The sequence below is a fragment of the Alosa sapidissima genome, chromosome 7, assembly GCF_018492685.1.
Source record: "Alosa sapidissima isolate fAloSap1 chromosome 7, fAloSap1.pri, whole genome shotgun sequence".
Taxonomy (NCBI): Eukaryota; Metazoa; Chordata; class Actinopteri; order Clupeiformes; family Clupeidae; genus Alosa; species Alosa sapidissima.
The window spans coordinates 24,841,475-24,859,896 of NC_055963.1; the positions used below are offsets into that span (position 1 = coordinate 24,841,475).

Genomic DNA, 18,422 nt, shown 5'->3' on the forward strand with positions numbered 1-18,422 from the left:
TCTGTGTGTCCACTACTCTGATTGTGCTGTCTGTGTACCTGTGACTTTCCCGTTCAGTGCTATTACAAACACACACAGTAAATGCACACACATACAGTAAACACACACACATGCACACACACACACACACATCTCTGCAGCATCTTTTAGTCAAATTGCATATTGCATATTGTTGAGGTGTTCTTGTATGTGTGTGTGTGTGTGTATGTGTATGCACATCGGCCTGTTTCCTGAGAAAATACATTCTCTGTTATTTGGCTGTGTTTGGCTGTGTAAATTGATGTCTCTCCATCTCTCTGTGAATGTTTGCATGCCATCTTTATGTATGCTTATCTGTCCCTGTGCGCATGTCACAACTTTGAATGGCTTTTTGAATTGCCTCTATGAAAGGCCCATGTGTTTCCCTGCTGCAACATGCAGTACATGACCCCTTGTCTGCCTTTTTGTCTGTTTAACTGCCTGCTTGCAGCCCTCTGCTAACTTGTGCCTGCATTCGTGTCCACTCACTGAAGTATCTGTCAGTCTATTTTATGGTCATGTCTGTCTGTCTGTCTGTCTGTCTTTCTGCTTTTCTGAACATCCGCCTGCCCACCTGTCTCTCTACCTGTCAGTCTCTCAGTCTGGATAGCTGAAACATATGTCTCCACTGGTGCACCTCTGCCTTCCCAATTGCTTTTGTCGTGCTGAGGTGACTTGTTTACTCTACCTGTTTACTTGTCTGTTTGTGTGTATGTGAACCACCTGGCCATACATACAGCTCACCTGTGGACATACATTTACATGTTATATGTATTCATTCAGCAGATGCTTATACCCAAAGAGGCTTACAAAATGAGGAATACCATTCAAGCTACAATGCATCAATACATCAATTCTTCTACATCAATACATCCATTCTTCTACATTAATACATCAATTCTTCTACATTAATACATCAATTCTTCTACAGTAATACATCAATTCTTCTACATCAATACATCAATTCTTCTACAGTAATACATCAATTCTTCTACATCAATACATAGTAGTGGTAGAGCAGTGGTAGAAGAAGAAGGGATGAAGGGAAGCACATGTTAGGTGAGTTGCGTTGTTAGAGTGTTAGGAGAAGAGCTTCCTGTCCTCTGCCCATCTGTTTGTCTGTTTGTTAGTTGATGGGTTTGCCTTGCTGAGCATCAGTCTGCTCACTGGTGACTGGTCTGTTGGCCCCTCTGAGCCCTGGACGAGCGACTGCTTGTGTTGCTGACTGGCTTTGAATTGAGAGCAGGACTTCCTCAGAATGCTTGACTCTAATTATCAGGTGTGTGTGTGTGTGTGTGTGTGTGTGTGTGTGTGTGTGTGTGTGTGTAGATGGTACAGGTGCTGCTCACAGAGCATTAGTCAGCGCTAACAGAAAACAGTCCAGTCCCTGTCGAGGTGGACTGTGTGTGTGTGTGTGTTTAAGAGAGTGTGTTTCAATTTCATTTATTGACCTTTATTTCTGCTCTGCTCACCACTTTACCTGTGTCCTCAGTTTTGTGCGTCCTTCACACACACACACACACACACACACACACACACACATATACTCTTACAGACACACAAACAGAGAGACATGCACACATGTATGTGCACACACACATACACACCCATGAATACAGAAGGCTGCATTGGTTCAATTTGCATTGTGTAGTGGGGGAGGGAGGACACTGAGCACTGACAACCCCCTCATTAGATCGCACAGCAGAGAGCAAACACTCGTTCTCTCTCCCACACACACACACACACACACGCATGCTCCCCACATACATGCAAATTTTCATCCATGCAAATGTTAACAGGACTCACAGCAGTGATACTAAAGTCCACTCTTAGCTCTGCTGATCGTGTACAGGGACACACATACCATGCCCTTAATTTATGTCATTTGTAATAATCATTACAAAGTCATATGGCAAAATGAACCTATACTACCTCATTGCTTAGGTTGTAGCTGGCATAACACATGGCAAAGCAATAGTTTCTGTTAAAATGTCATATTTTAACTATATGTTAGATATTCTTAACATGTTGAGCATTATGCATTTGCGTCATGGACTGTCAGACTGCATTTAACACAGATGTCAAAATGTTTTTTTGTCCTGGTGCACAGTGAAACCCTGTTAAACTGGAACATGTTTGGATATGTGCAGGGCCAAGTAGTCCATTCTTTCTGTTATTCATTTTCATTCTTATTTATTTCTGAGACATGAGTACCTCTTAGACAGTCTGTCTCTCCAGTTTTGTTTTGATGAATGATTGCTTGTATATTAAACATGTAGAAATCGATACATTTGAACTCATCCTTTCCTAGGACTGGAATTAGGAATAGAGGACAAGACAGGGGTTCTTTACAAAAGAAACCTTTGTAAATATGCCCCAAATAAGCACCAAAAGATGAGGGATGTGACAGAGAGAGTAAAGAAACCTTAAAGAGCTCTTCTTGAAAAAAAGAAAGAAAAAAACAGCACATGTGTTCAACTTTTGCTCACCTTTTAAAAAAAAAACATTTCTGTTTGTTCTCTCCAAATTGTGAAGAGTGTGGTAAAAAATACTGCAGTTAACTGCAAAGTGTCTTCTCCTCCTAACATTGTCTTGTTCTCGGCTTTAAAGCCACTCTTTCTAATTTTCCTGTCAGTGCTTTTCGCTTTCTTCCTTCGTTCCCTCCATCTCTCTTTCTCTCTCCTCCTAGCCTCTCTCTGTCCCTCCCACCCACCCTCTCTGCTACTCTCTCATGGTGTCTACCTCATTTATCATTTCTTTTTTTCTTTTGCCCCTGCTACCCCCTCTCCCCCCCCCTCTCTCTCCGTCTCTCTGTGTCTCTCTGTGTGTGTCTCTCTCTCCCTCTCTCTTTCTCTTTTAACATGTCCATCCTTCTTTCCCTTCTGGCACTGTGGACATGTTACTCTCTGCTGGTGCACCTGCATGTGATCACCATGGAGACCCATGCGCGCCTCTCTCTCTTTCCCTCTCTCTTTTTCTCCCTCTCTCTCTGTCCTTCTCCCGCCTATATTAGATGAGGGGCCAGGTGCCGGCCGAGCCACAGACCCCAGGACGTCGAGCTGGGCAGCATTGGCCACACGCTGACCCTGTCTACTCTCCCATATGGAGTCCACATATGGGCCTCATGCATAAAGCATCAAGCCTAGCAGTGATAGTTTCTCCCAGTTAGGGAAGGAAAATCCAAGGCCCATGTTAAAAAAAAAAGTTCCCTTTAATAGAGTAAATTCATGAGGCTGTACATTTATGCGCATTCATGACAGAAGTTATCAATTCAAAGATGAAATAGCTCCATTAAGCTATCAAAATAGCCATTGTTGTTATTATTATTATTATTCTACTGTTATTATTATTATTGTTATTTGTATTATTATTAGTAGTATTATTATTAGTATTATTAATCATTATTATTATTATGTTACCTGTTGCTATTTAGGCTAGGTACTGCATGTTATTAGCCTATAGTCAGTCTGAGAGCCTAAAATAGAAAGAGAAATTAAAAGAGAAATATTCCAATGGAAAATTTCGAGAGATATGAACGTTCTTCCTTAACGAGCTAAATAAAAGAAAAAATGTCACTTTAATTATTTCTATTGATACGTGTCGATATAGGACTGCTAGATTTTATACCAAACAAGTCTATAATGACCCTTTATAGCCTAGGCCTATTAGGCTACAAATATTTTGCGCCTAGCTCATTGTTTGCTTTCAGGGTGCTTCTCAGGTTAACTATAAATAAATACTGTGGCATGTCTCATATCACCGCTGCCAGCCGTCTACATCGGAGTTCATTCTTTGCTTTTTAAGCATACATGTACTTGTAGTCTGGAGTACGTAGGGCCAGCACCAATTGGATTCAGAGAATACTGTTACGGACTACTTTACCCACAAATCCCATCGTCGGCAACAAGCTGGCTGATTTCGCTTTGGGAGTGTTTCCCATTTAAACAAACACTGTGCGGAAGATGGCGGAGAGTTAATAGTGGAGGAAAAAAAAGAAAATTGTGTGCTCGCAGGGATACGTTTAAATTGGTAAGTTTGCTGCTCCCCTTGTTTTGCTAGTGTCTGACCTTAGCGCATCTCTGTCGGTGCACAACGTTATTGTGCCCGGCTTGATATGACGGAAATTCTCAGACTTCGTCCACCACAGATGTTCGCGTAGACTCCGAACCGCAACACAACCTAGTGCCGTGCATGCTGGTTTATTTTGAGGGTAAGAATGCATCATATATTCTGAATGACTGTTTCTGAAACGAGGCTGAATATACAGCACAAGTTAAACACTATCGACTGAAAAACGATGTTTGTAGGAAATGAGAGTGATAGCCGTCTATTACACTGTGATATCTTATTCGATTAGCCTGAATTAAAACGTAAGCGAGTGAAGTTTGTGGGAAGAGCAAAGAAACTATTTGCATCACGAAATGTGCTTATTATTATAAACGAATGATCTGCACGGTAGTGTAAAGGCAGATAGCCTACTTAAAATACATGTCCTCCTTCTACTTTATGTGGCAGCAGAGTTAAGGTTAGGATTTCAGATAGCTCCCCTGTCTGAGAAGGCTTTATGTGAAGGCGACTTGTATAACAGTAGGACAGTGTCTGAACAGCATTATAGGCTGCATTAGCTATTTGTCATGTAAAGGTGAGTTTGATAGCCTCAAATTAAAGACAGTCTTACTATTTTCGCAAATGTCCGTTGGTGTGCTGGAACAATCATGCGGAAACAAATGTGCTGGCTTACATTTCGATTTGTCTTGGTAGGCTATGAAACTTACTTCGCCGTGGTTAGGCATGCATGCACAGAGCTGCAGGATAGAGTTGGTGCATTAAGTTATGTGTCCTATCATGCCATCGCCGTCTTCATAGCGTGATCTCTACAGATGATTATAAATGAATATTTCTCCGTAATTTTCGATCTGCCAGATTCACGATATCTATCATTGGGGTCGTGTGGGAGTGGAAGGAGGGGTGTCGAGTCACTGTAGGCTACACCACCCGGGCACGACCCCGTGAATATAGCCTCTAGGAGGCTACTCCACTGACAGTAGCCTACCAGAATCACCCAATTGTAGAGTTATCGTAAAGTTATCTTTATTCTAGAAAACAGCACGTTTTCCTTACAAAACGCCAAGCACATTACACCAACGAAAGTTCAGTCACTTTAACAATTTTCTTTTTAACCTAGCTTACTCCATGAATAGACTGTAGTAGTCCTGTGAGCGACATTTAAACTAAGGGGGCGGGAGCGGTAGGAAGGAACCGAGCGTTATGGAAACAGGTTCAGCGTACTCTCAGAAGCAAAACGGCTTCGCTTGTCAGAAAAGGACCACCTACTGTAGTGTAGCTTTATGTACAGAAAGTGACAGTCTCCAAAACCGAAAGCATTTTTTTCGCATGTTACATGCAGCCTACCCACAAATGTAGCCTACATCTGAGTCTTAGTGTTAAGATGTTATAAGATGTTCTTCCGTAGGCCTACTCAATGCACTTTAGTCGATCAGGATGTTATTCAAACATTCTTCAGCAGTCACTAGCTAATGTTGATTACCCAGCTGTCCTATTTTAGTATTTTGGCAACATTTTGCCTGGTAACCTTGTAATTACTTGATCAAGTGAATCCCCAGTCATCAAAGTTAAGGACACCATACTTATGGAAATGATTTATGACCGGTTCATAATTTATTTTCCCCTCTAGTAGAAGCTAGCTACATTGGCACAGGATGTGGCACACATCGACTGTGCCAGTCAGGATAGGAGATGGCCCTGCATGGTGGCCAGGAAAGGTCAATACTATGGGATTAGTATGAGTCACAAGTCCAGGCTCTGAAGAGCGTGGCATCAGGTGACTCTCCTGCCTCCTTTGTCTTAACAGGTTTACCTGGCCGTTCTATAGGCTACTTCATATGAGGTACTGGCCAGAGGTTAGGGATTGAAGGATAGACATGCGTGTGATGTGAATAAAATGTAAAGAGAAACATGGAGAAGGAGACTCAAACCTCTTTAGACAGGAGGGAGGGGCAGATGCAGGCAGTGATCTCTCTGTTGTTGCCTAGCTATATCCTGTGCACAGCTGATATAGGCCATGTTGTTAGGGTGGCGGCCAGCCAGGTGAGTCCTTATCATTAAGCCACGTGCCACTGCTGACCAAATCTTATCCACCTGTGGAGCGATGCCACTTTGATGGCTCTTTTAAAGCTTTATATGCCAGCAATATAGGTGTAGACTGCGCTGGAGCACACCGCCCAGGTAAGGCCTCGCCTCCTGTGCCGTCTTTTACTCTTCCGTGTACATCGAGCAACTGAGGGTACCGCTACACTCTCAGTAAAATCTGACTGCTGCCTTAACTACAGGTTTACAGTATGGATGTCTCTTTCTACTTTGACCCCACTCACTGTCGGTCTTCCGGACATTGTAAACGTGCTGGCGTGGAAACATGCAGTGCCAGGTTGGCAATATTTGTTTGGAAGACCAATGTCTTATCAGTTCCAGGGGCACTGTCCTTGGGCTTGGCTAGTTGTTTATTCGGAGCGTCTCACGTGTTTTCCGTACGTGTGTCTCTCAAGCCAGCACACGTCAGTGACTCATTTCATGTTGGGTGATAAAAATGCACTTTGCGCTATTAGTAGGAAAAGTGATTTTGTGTAGTGTGGAACAAAAGAAGTTGAGCAAGATGCAGTCTTTCTCTCATGTCTGTGTGTCACGTGTGTGTGTGTGTGTTTGATTTTTTTTTAAGGATGGGGTGGTGAGGCAGTGTAAGAACATGATATATGTGTGTCGGCAAAAGAGAGGAAGTGTGTGTTGGGCGGAACAAGCGTGGCAGTCAAACCTACAGATTTACAGCTGTGTGTGTCTCCCTCTCCCCTCTCCAAGTGCCGACACTCAATTAACGTGGCTTTTGGCCCCCTTTTCTCTCTTTTCCGCGCCTGCCTGCCCTTTTGCTTGTCCCGGTAGTGCCGAGGGCTCCTAAATCGTGCGGGAGCAGGGTGGTCAGACAGCGTCATGCTGCCAGGGGCCTGTGGCCTGCACTGTAGGGAACACCAGGATGAATGACTGAGGGTGTGTGTGTGTGTGTGTGTGTGTGTGTGTGTGGGGGGGGGGTTGGTTGCTGTGGTGACAGTGATGCATCACGACTGTCACAAGCTAAGCGGCGGTAGAGGACTGTGAGCTGCTTTGAGGATGGGGGCGGGTAGGTGGTTGCCGGCTGGGTCAGGATGAGTGGGTCGACTGGGGTAGAGCTGGAGGGGTAGGGTTTAGCGAAGCACCATAGCAGGCCCCTCTGGCTGAGGTGAGTGAGTGAGTGTGTGAGCGAGAGGGAGAGAAATTCACAGGGACTGGGTCTGGATAAAGCTGCATACAGCAGGAATGCTTTTTGTTGGTATGCCTGTTGGTTTTTTCCTTATTTTTTCCCAACTGCCCTTCCCTCCACTCCCCTGCCCACACTTTGCTCTCTTGTGCCTCTGTCGGTTGCCTCTCGATTCTTTAGTGCATCTCATGTTCCTGTTGTCTCTCCACACTGTGCTCCCCCCCCCCATGTTTATTTATTCTAACCTTAATATATTCAGGCTGGTCTCTGAAGAGTGGTTTCGGTCATATATAGAAGGAAAGTATGGTGTGTGACTGTTGTGCCTCCCCATTGAACTCCTGATAGATGAGAACAGGAACCCTATCCAGCCCCATCCCTTTTTCAGGCCAAGGAGGGGTGGGAGGCTATGGACCATGTGCACCGAGAGCTTCTCAGTGTGTCCGTGCATATTGAAGATGAATTAATCTTTCAACGTCACATTGGTTTCACATCGGAGGAGGAGCGGCAGAGAAAGAATTCATTCTTTAGGCCTCCCTCTTCCTCTTCTTCTTCTCCTCCTCCTTTGTCCTCTTTCTCCTCCTCCCTCTTTGAGTCTCCTGGTGACTAGTAGGGAAAAGTTGGCTGCCCGGCACTCGGACCAGGTTCACCGCTGTCTAGTCCAGAGGTTCTCAACCTTTTTTGGGCTAAGGCACACCAAAGATCAAACCAAAACGCCAAGGCCAGCTTATGGTTACTGATTGTAAAATATGTCACACACATTGTTCTAGGCAATAACAGGAGTGTTCATTCTCATTCCCATATGTTTCTCTATACAGTGTGTTCATGAGCTGAGACCGCAGTGATGGAGCTTTCTAATCAATAAGCTGTGTCATTGATGCATTTAAAAATAGTTCTATAGCCTATTTCATGAACCTGTATAAAAGCACATTACAGTAGGTTCCACCAAATTCCACGGCACATCTCACTTTGCTTCACGCACACCGGTTGAGAACCACTGGTCTAGACTCTCTCACAGGCAATAAACAAGCCATCCTGCATTTGTTATTGTGGACCCCTGGTGAAGTGAGGAAAAAAAAAATCTATGCTACTTTACTGATGCTTAGTCATGCTGACTCGTCCCATCATTTTGTTTGAAAACGTTGTGTAGAGATGGAACAAAGCACATGTTGCAGAACTGCATATTTAGGGGGGGGGGGAGCAATGTTTTTCCTTCTGTATGAATTGACTTGTTGAGGCAAGAAAATGTCCCTGCTAGCTGTTGTGCTTTTGTGTACTTGAAATGGCCTCTTGTGATAAAGAAAACGAGTTAGCCTGGCAGAGAGAGAGAGAGAGAGAGAGAGAGAGAAGAAAAAGGGGGAAAAATGGTTGCACTGCCCTATGGCTACTGCAAGTTCTTTTTATCAGGCTCTTCCATCTCTGTCAGAACTTTGTTTCGTCTTAATTTTGTCATTGATGTTGGAATGAATGGCATCCCCCTGCAAGGGATTGTGCCTAAGAAACAAGAGATAGAGGAACTGATAGAGGGAAGATCGAAAGGGCTGTACCTCGACTCAACTCCAAAGGAAGTGGGGTCTCCACTGTTGTGATGGCTTGGCTCCAGGCTTCTCAAATAGGAATTTGTGGAGAGTGGCTTGCTGCACGTTCTGCAGTTACCTCACCCTTTCTTTCCACTTCTGTTCTTCTGTTATTGTCCTCCATGTTTATCTATCTCTGTCTTCTTTTGGCTATTCTTGTCTATCTGTCTCTCTGTTTTTCTCGTTCTGTCCACTGATTCTGTCTCTCACTCTCTCACTCACTCTTTCTTTCTTTCTCTCTCTATGTGTTTACCCTCGGTGCCTCCACTCACTGACTTCTGTTGATGGCATAAACACCACTGGCAGCCCCTGAGTGATTGAGTAGTGATCCAGTGGGCAGAAAGAGGTAAACTAAACCTAACAGGTTTTAAGTGCTAACCAAGAGGCTCTGGCAAAGCCTTCCAGAGAAATTGTGTTGTGTTGAGTGAGGCCAGAGGAAGAGTTCGGTGTGAGAGAGAATGAAAGTGTCAGGATGAGAGTTCAAGAGGGGTGGAAATGTCATGCCATGCTCTCTCTCTCTCTTTCTACCTCTCCACCCACTCTTTCTTTTTGTTTGTGCCTTGCTGTGTGTGTGAACTAGAGGGAGGGTGATGCTCTCACACACAGGCATCGAGCTACTGTAGCCATCCGACTGAACCCCCCCACCCCCACCCCCCAATCCCCTCCTAAACTCCTCCACCAAGAATGGTTTCCAGATGGGCCACACAGTAAATTCATTTAGTGACATCCTGCCTAGACTTGGCAGCCTCTCGTCCAAGTTTAGGTAATTTGTGAAGTCTATATAATTGATGGAGTGATTCTGGCACTGTTAAAGATGTGTACTTTTTGGGCTTTCTTCCTCCGTCAATACACTCTGTAGAAAGTCTCGCTTAACCAACTGTCAGGTTGTAACTTGTCACAGTGACACTACAGCTCAGCTATTGGGGTGGGGTGGGGTGGGGGTAGCGGATTGTGAGCCGATTTCAGCTTGTATCTTTGGCAGTGCTTCGGTTTGTGAGCAGGATATTAAAATGGTTATTTTCATGCAGCTCTGTATCCTCAGTCATGTGTCATCCTCCTGCTCTGCAACCTCTATTGTGAATAAAAAATTGAGAGGTAGAAGAAGGTGATGAAGAAGAAGAAGTGGAAGAGGAGAAAGAGAGGATATAATTTGTTGTTGTTATTAACGTGGCAGCTCTTGCTACAAATGATAGGAGTGTGTATGTTGCATCCAGCTGTTACTGGTTGTGAGAAGCGCCGTTGCCGTGGCAACACAGTCCCGCACGCTGCCTGCCTCTCAAGGTCGTTTCATTCCTGTAACACGCTGAAACTGTTCCATGCTCCCTCCGCTAGTGCACACATAGAAACACGGACAGGCACAGCACACACACACACACACACACTCTCCTCTCGCTCTCTCTCTCTCTCTCTCTCATGCATATAGACAGGAAGGAAGAGGGAGAGGGAGAAGGGGGCGTGTGGCAAAGAGGACACACTTCAAAGTGATGACCAGCCCTCAAGCATTTCATCAGGGTTTTGTCCAGAGAATATGAATCGCAGCATGCACCCCCCCCCCCCACACACACACACACACCCCCCACACACACACACACACACACACACACACAATCCCCCCGCCCCTTCCACAATTAGGAAACAAACAAAAGGAACCTATGGCCTTCAGAGCCCACAGGTTCTTATGCTAGCTAATAAAATATTTAACCGGTTCGAGGGAGAAACGAATCCCTGCTAGCACAGAGATAGGTGTGTGTTTGTTTTGGTATGTGGTTTGTGATGGAGGAGGGGGTACCAGACAGTTCTCAGGTACACCAGGGAAGCAGCCGCAGCTCTTCTCACTCTCTTCCTTTGTTTACTTGTTTATTTATTTATTTGTGTGTTTTCCTTTGTGCCTCCACTCTCCTAACCCGCCTTTTCACTCCAGAGAGAGGAGGAAGTGTGCATCACATAGCCTAATCTTCCTCCACATCCTCCTCTTCCTCCTCTTTTTTTGCACTTTGGATTGGTCATACTTACAAACAAACAAACGGATTAAAAGAAGACTTCAGTCTGGCCACTCGTGTGTGTGTGTGTGTGTGGTTTGTTAATGGTGTCACCGCCTCCTGTGCAGGCCCTGGGGACGTCACGGTTTCCTGTCAGTTTCTCGTCTGTGTGTGGGGGAGTTTATAAAGTTGCACCCAAGTGAGCTAAATATGTGTCTTGCGTGTATGTCTCGCCCCCAACCCCCCCCCCCCCCTACTGCCTCTGTGTGCATGTTTGTGAGTGTGTATTTTGAGGGGCTGTATGTTTGTGAGAAAAGGCTCTCTGTGCCGTCATAAGCTGGGGGGGGGGGGGGGGGGGGGGTTGTGTGTGTGTGTGTGTATTTGAGAGGAGAGGGTAACTGTGTGTTTTCATGCCTTTTTCCATTGTAAAAGAGAAGGAGAGCCTCATGTAGGGTCTTTAAGAGCACTCCCCTCCACAAGCGCAGGCCTTCTTTCTTTCTTTCTTTCTTTCTTTCTCTCTCTCTCTCTGTCTCTCTCTCACTCTCCTCCAAACGGACTGGATTGGCGGTAAATGTTAACAGATGCAGCCTGACAGGCAATTGCCCTCAACTCTGTCTGAACCTTGCTGCTGTTATATGACCACCTTGCCCCCTCCCCAGCATATCCCCCCACCCACTTCAGACACACACAGACAAACATACACACACACACACACACACACACACACACACACACACACACACACACACACACACACACACAGTCCCCTCCTCTTGTTACTCTGTGGTCTGTGTTGTCTAGTTGTACCGATCAGACTGAGGACCCCACTGCTCTGCTCTGCTCTGCTCTGCTCTGCTCTGCTCGACTCGACTCGACTCTGTTGGTTTTAGTTGTCCACCCGTGCGTGACCCTCTCCGGGTGACTTTGGGGGGGAAGCGTTGCATGAGTTGGTCTCTGGATTTGCTTCCTGTTATCATAGTGACGCCACTCTCCTCTTGCCAAACCTACACGCTCAATATTAGCGTTAGAAAATGCAGTGGTTGGGTCATGGCCATAGCCTTTGGCTGCGCAAAGCACCATGAGAGGGGGTTCAGTATGGCTGTGCATGTGGCTATTCTCTCAATTCTAACTTGTGGCTTGTGAACAGTATGGAATGTTTTGTTTTGCCATGGAGAGACCAGCGAGACCTCTTGGAGGGCTAAAGATGTGATTTTGGTCACCTGGAATCTGTACGGTGGAGAAGGTGAATGTAAAACTTTGGCAAAGGCTTTCAGGTTTGGTGCAGTGAAACTGATGAGGTGTTGGGTATGACTCTCCTTAGACGGACCATGCTGGCCGTGGTTCAGGCTCGGAGTCTCGGCCTTCAGGTACACAAGGCAGAGAATTCACCGTTGTGTACCACCATTGTCACCTTCTCCCCATTAAGACAATGGAGAAAGTGCAAAATCCTTCCATTCTCAGCCAAATGATAGCACCTGAAGCAAAAAATACTGCCTTGCTCAATACAGATGTTTCGGGAGGGGGGGGGGGATAAGAACGGGTGTGGGGTCAAAGTGGTCAGTCATTGGCAGTGCCCAGTGGTGGAGTGAGGTCACGCTTGCTCCTGCTGTAAAGCACAGTCCGGTTGAATCAGGTTATTTTCAAATTACTCGCTCCCCTTAGTAATTTAGTCAAGTAATTGAAAGATTTAAACCCTGAAGCGGCAGACTCTTGATTCATGGTTCAACTCAACCCAGTTAGTGTTTGAACACTTTGCCCACCCTTACCCTTGGCTGCTGCACATTTTGTCAGATCTGTTGATGGATTGGCATGAAAAACAGTTTCAGCTTGCGTCAACCAGTGATCACTTTGAAGGCCTTTAGAGAAGATTGTGCAGTCATGTTATTAGTACACTCAGGTTGACCTCAATGATGGCATATCTGTCAGTAAATACAGTGACAGCCATTTTTGTTACCTAACTTTTACAAGACTTTACTTTTAATATCGCAGCATCTCAGAAAAAGGTTCTCTTTACAAGTGTTTTAATTGCAGTAACTCACACACTTATACACAGACACAGTGACACACACACAAGCCATGTGTTTTATTTCCTTTTTGCTGTGGGTTTTGCTCTCAGGCAGACTACTGTAGGTCCAGCAGGCATCACCGTTCTGTGAGTAGCACATTAGGGTGCTGCAGTGCAGCCCATCCCTGTCCAGCACTGCACTCAGTTGCTCCGAGCAGCCCACCATCAGCACTGGCCAAGGATTGCGGCATATTATTATGATGGGATGTCCCTTTCTATGTTTCTCGTGCTCCCTTACCTGTTTAACATCCCTCGAATATTCCTAGTCCTCTGCCCATCCATCTCTCTCTCTTTCTTTCTTTCTTTCTTTCTTTCTTTCTTTCTTTCTTTCTCTCTCTCTCTGTCTCTCTCTCTGTCTCTCTCTCTCTCTCTCTCTCTCTCTCTCTCTCTCTCTCTCTCTCTCTCTCTCTCTCTCTCTCTCTCTCTCTCTCTCTCTCTCTCTCTCTCTTTCTCTCTCTCTCTGCTTTCAGACCTACGTGTAAGTCCGCATATTCTGCACTACTCCCCTCCTAGTATTTCTGACTTTATGTAAATGAGCTTGTGTCTGAACGAAGCGAAGAACATGCAGAGATTCTGTTTATGTGCGTGTTCAACCACGCATCGGTGTGGTTCATAATGTCAGCATGTTATCATCATATCTGAATCACTTATAGGGTCAGACCTCCGTTTGACAAAGCTCCGCATACTACGGAGGACGTGTCTAAAAGTAGCCACTGTCTCCCTCTCTCACTACTTACCTGTTTAACATCCCTCTAAAACCCTAGTCCTTTGCCTATCCACCTCTCACTCACTCTCACTCACAAATTCACACACACACACACACACACACAAACACATACACACACACACACACACACACACACTCTCCAGTGGGCACCTTGTTGGAAAAGAAGGTAGGTTCTCTCTCTCTCTCTCTCTCTCTCTCTCTCTCTCTCTCTCTCTCTCTCTGCATGTCCCACGGCGCCACACGTCACCAGGGCTGAGGTGAGATTAACCCAGAGTAATCACACACTCCCCCAGCGCTATAAATAGAGAACTTTCCTGGGGCTGGCAGCGCGTTGGACACAAGTCTGAAAGAAAACAACAACAACAGGAAAATAAAAAAAAGGACACAAGTTCGATCAATAATTCAAGCAAGGGGCTCCACTTCAGGTGTGTTCTGAACTTTTGGACTGTACCTGAAAGAGGCCTGGCACGAGCAAGCTCTACCCAAGCGGCAGCGCTGGGCCTATGCACAGGGTCTGTAGAGGGAGCCTCTTTGGGTAGTGAGGAGAGGTCAATTTGTAGTGCACAGGATAATCTGAGGCCAACTGAGATTGTCTGGCCTACATTGTTGATGGCTAGCATATATCAGCAGGGCTGTATAGTCCAGTCCAATCTACACTACATTAGGCTGTACACTTGACTGATAAGAGGAACAACTTTTTTGTAGATCTATGTCTTGGGAAAGCACCTGTCATGGTGGGGGCTAAACCGCCCGTTGTGGAACTACCCGCAAGTAATTATAAATGGAGTAGTTCCTCCTGTTAGCAGATTAGAGGTGTGTGGCCTGCCTGAAAAAGTGTCTTGGTCACATTGAATACATACATTTTGAGGAAGTGCATATGGGTACACATGATCAACATCATTCATAGGCAAGATTACAACAGACTTTTTCTTGAAGCGCCGCCAGCTTCTTGAGTAGTGTGTGTGTGTGCGTGTGCGTGCGTGCAGCAATTCACTGCTTGTGACTCTAACCCAGCCATTACAGCTCTCCGTTCTTCTAAACTGTTACATGGCCCTTGTGTTTGGTCATTGTCGCAGTTGTCACAGTAACATTGCAGGTCATCTGCATGGGGGGGGGGGGTTATGGCCAAAGGAAATTGAGCTGTGGTGGTGGAGGGCCACTCTCCCCCCTACTTTGTTTGTTGGGTGTTTAGATGGACAGAAAGTAACCCCCCCACCCCAGTCACAAGCCAACCCCACTTATTTATATATATGCAGAGATATACTCTATATACTCTATATATATATATATATATATATATATATATATATATATATATATATATAGAGTATATCTCTGCATTTATCCCAATCCGTGAAACGCACACAGTGAGGTGAAGCACACACTAATCCCGGCGCAGTGAGCTGCCTGCATCAACAGCGGCGCTCGGGGAGCAGTGAGGGGTTAGGTGCCTTGCTCAAGGGCACTTCAGCCGTGCCTACTGGTCGGGGTTCGAACCGGCAACCCTCCGGTTACAAGTCCAAAGCGCTAACCAGTAGGCCACGGCTGCCCGCCACTTGGTGAGGTGATTAAACTCAACCCCTCCACACACGCACGCGCACGCACACGCACACGCACACTTGGGCTTCCTGTTTGGATTGTTATCCTCAGCTAGAATAAAAGGACATTTGGGCAATTTATGACCAAGACATCCTCTGCGCGGCCTTCCAAGGCGGCAGCCTCTAAATGGGTGCAGATGCCTCCCTCTGCTGCCTTGCTGTTTAGCGTAGGGCCTGTGAGTTGGCCTTGCTGTTTAGCGTAGGGCCTGTGAGTGGGCCTTGCTGTTTAGCGTAGGGCCTGTGAGTGGGCCGTGTCTGTGGAGCTGTTTGCTGTTGCACTTGCTCATTAGCGTGGTCATGCACTTGGGCCTGTGCAGATAATTCAATCACTCTGCACTTGTTCTTTAAACTTGCTCGCCATCTGTTGCTGCCATCAAAGGCCTCCATGTGGCTTTGTTGTTTGGCTAGCTGCGCTCAATTTTTTTTTCTCATTTTGTTTGTTTGCATTTCTCTTCCTGTTTTCTTTTTAATAAAATGCTTCGTCACGTGTGCCGAACAACATTTGAAAACAACAACAATAACAACAACAACGGCTAATATAAAAACAACAATTAAAAACAAAGAACAGGGTGTTGGTTGGAAGCCCCGCTGAGGCTCCGGCCCTGTTCGCTTTTGTTGGGAGCGGCCCGGGCCCGTGAGCGAGCTTGCGAGCGCGTTAAATAGTTTAAGCCTTATTCTCGCTGACGGAACAAAGCCGACGAGCTGACTGGTGGGGTAAGTGACACGATGGCGCTAATTTTCCACCAGCGTTCCATGCTGTAATCTGGTCGCTGGCAGAGAACAGTGGAAAGGAGGAGGTGATGGAGGAGGAGGAGGAGGTGGTGGAGGAGAGGAGAGGTGGGGGCACAGTGTTGGACGGCAGGGTCAGAAAGCGGGAAGGTGGGACAAAAGAGGTGGTGTGGTGGGGGAGGGTGTGATGAGTGTGAGAGAGAGAACAAAAGAGGGGTAAAAAGGGGTAAAGGGGGGTGATGCAGTTGACATTGTTAAAATTGAACTGTTCTTCACCAGGCAATTAACTTTGTAACCTAAGCCCTTATTGAAACCGGACTCTGTGGAGTTAAAAGCCCTCCAGTACCAACACGCCGCCCACCCCTCACTGAGCTGAGGTGCTAAAGAGCCCAAGACTTTGATGATTGGAGGAAGGGGTGTCTGTGAAGGGCACTTAGGGCCTGTCCACACGGAGACGCTTTTTAGGTTAAACGCAGAGGTTTTGCTTCGTCTTGGCCGAGCGTCCAAACGAATCCTGTAAACGCACTGCCCGAAACCGCACTTTTTTGAAACCTGGTCCCAGAGTGGAAAAATCTGAAACCGTAGCCCGTTTGAATTCGTTTAGACAGCGAAACCGCACATCCTGCTTGCGTATCGATGATGTCATCGCCACACCTCAGCTGCCCTGGACTTGCACTTATAGTATTGCCTAACAATACTAGTTTTCATACATGACATTACCTACGATTACACTCCGTAAGATAAATATCACAACTGGTGCTGCGCAGCGCCGATAGCTTATGACTTGGTGGAATGAACACTGTTTTTCCCGGTGTTTTTTTATGCATTCTAGCTACGGTCAGTGACGCGAGAGAACTTAAGTTATTAGGAAAGTGCGGTGTAAGTTTAGTCTACATTAATTTGTGCGTAGTGCCAGTGTCATTCATTTATTTTACATGTCTTACAACATATATACATGCATTCACAGTCGAGTGAAATCAGATATAAGCATACAAAGACGCTTAGAACTCACGTTAAGCCGATGGTAGCACACTGAATGCAAATGCGCGATTTGATGCAGGCAAAAGTATTCACTGTTACTAACGAAGGTTTTATAGCAATATTATAAATGTGGCGACAGAATAGCCTAGAACTTGGGTAAGCCTTGCGTTTAGTAGCCTAATTGCGGTGATAAACCAAAACTAATGTGAATCACGGACTATCCTACAACCAAAGAAAGTAAAGGTGATTAGTAGGCCTACCTGCGTTAGCCAAATAAAGGACGGGACTGCACCTTTCACAAACCGTAAAATAAAGTTTATTAGTTTTACAGTTGACTACAGTTGACAGTTCACCATCAGTCCACACAAACAATTCTGGTTTCCTTGCACTAGCCATTTCATCGTAGCCTATTCTGTCTGTTTGTAAAGCGCAAGTTTTGGTCAATTTCTGTAAAGACACAGTGCCACCTATAGGCCTGGGGTATGAAGTAACGTGTTGAGTCGTGTTGAGATGGATCCGTTTGGACGCAAATATTCTTGATACGGTTCCAGGGAAGACGGAGGAAAAAAAGATCGGTTTGGTACGTGTGGACTAGGCCTAAATGCAGCTCACTAATTCAAACTATTCTTTTCCTGGATTGTAATGGTTTGTGATCCACTGTACTGGTGTGTGGGCAGTTGCTTGACAAGTCCTTGTAGGTTAAATGTTTTGTTTTTATACTTGAACAATTCCAGTTGCAGGGTGAACTTTCTTGACAAAACATCAACGTCGTTAAAACTTGGAATAAAGTCTTGCTAACTTCGCTTTAGTAGCTCATCGCAAAAGCAGTCAAGTTGTTTCCTCCAATCTGGCGCCTGTGTGGAAATGGCAGAACCCTCAGTGGAATGATGGGCTTTGGACAGGAAATGATCTCATCACATTCTGGAACTTTTGGGGTCTCCCGAGAGCGGCAGCAGGGTGTTGAGGGGGGCAACCTTCTCTCTCTCTTTGAATGACGGGCACTTCTTGGTGACCCCACCACCACTTCCCTCTCATGGAAAAGCTGCACCACACCCTGCATTCCTTTACACACACACACACACACACACAAACTCTCTCACACCACACACAAACTCTCACACACACACACACACACGCACAAAACTTGCACGCACACACACGCACAAACTTGCACGCACACACCACACACACACAACACACACACACACACACACACACACACAAAAACTCTCACACACACAAACGCGCACACACACACCCACACACACACACACACACAAACTCTCACACACACACACCACAAACACCCCACTCACCAACCACATGGAGCCTCAACCAAAGGGCAACTGACGGTGTTCTCTCCTTGAATTAGATGTGGTGACAAAGGCCTTTATCCAGTATTGATTAGAACTCTACAATCATATGTAGGTCATAAGTATTTTGTCCAG

The 18,422-nt window shown here is 45.8% G+C and overlaps 1 protein-coding gene across 6 annotated transcripts in view; it reads left to right on the forward strand.

Moving 5' to 3' along the window:
• The first annotated feature begins 3,960 nt into the window (after positions 1-3,960).
• The window catches only part of LOC121713639 (nuclear receptor coactivator 3-like), a 76,260-nt gene continuing 61,798 nt past the window's right edge, over positions 3,961-18,422 (forward strand). For 4 of the 6 annotated variants that reach the window (XM_042098404.1, XM_042098410.1, XM_042098409.1 and 1 more), the window contains exon 1: positions 3,961-4,047. The gene's annotated coding sequence lies outside the window, so the exon portion shown is untranslated. Of the gene's footprint in view, positions 4,048-4,171; positions 4,229-18,422 lie in introns of those variants that run through there. The other 2 variants (XM_042098411.1, XM_042098406.1) reach the window with 2 other exon arrangements.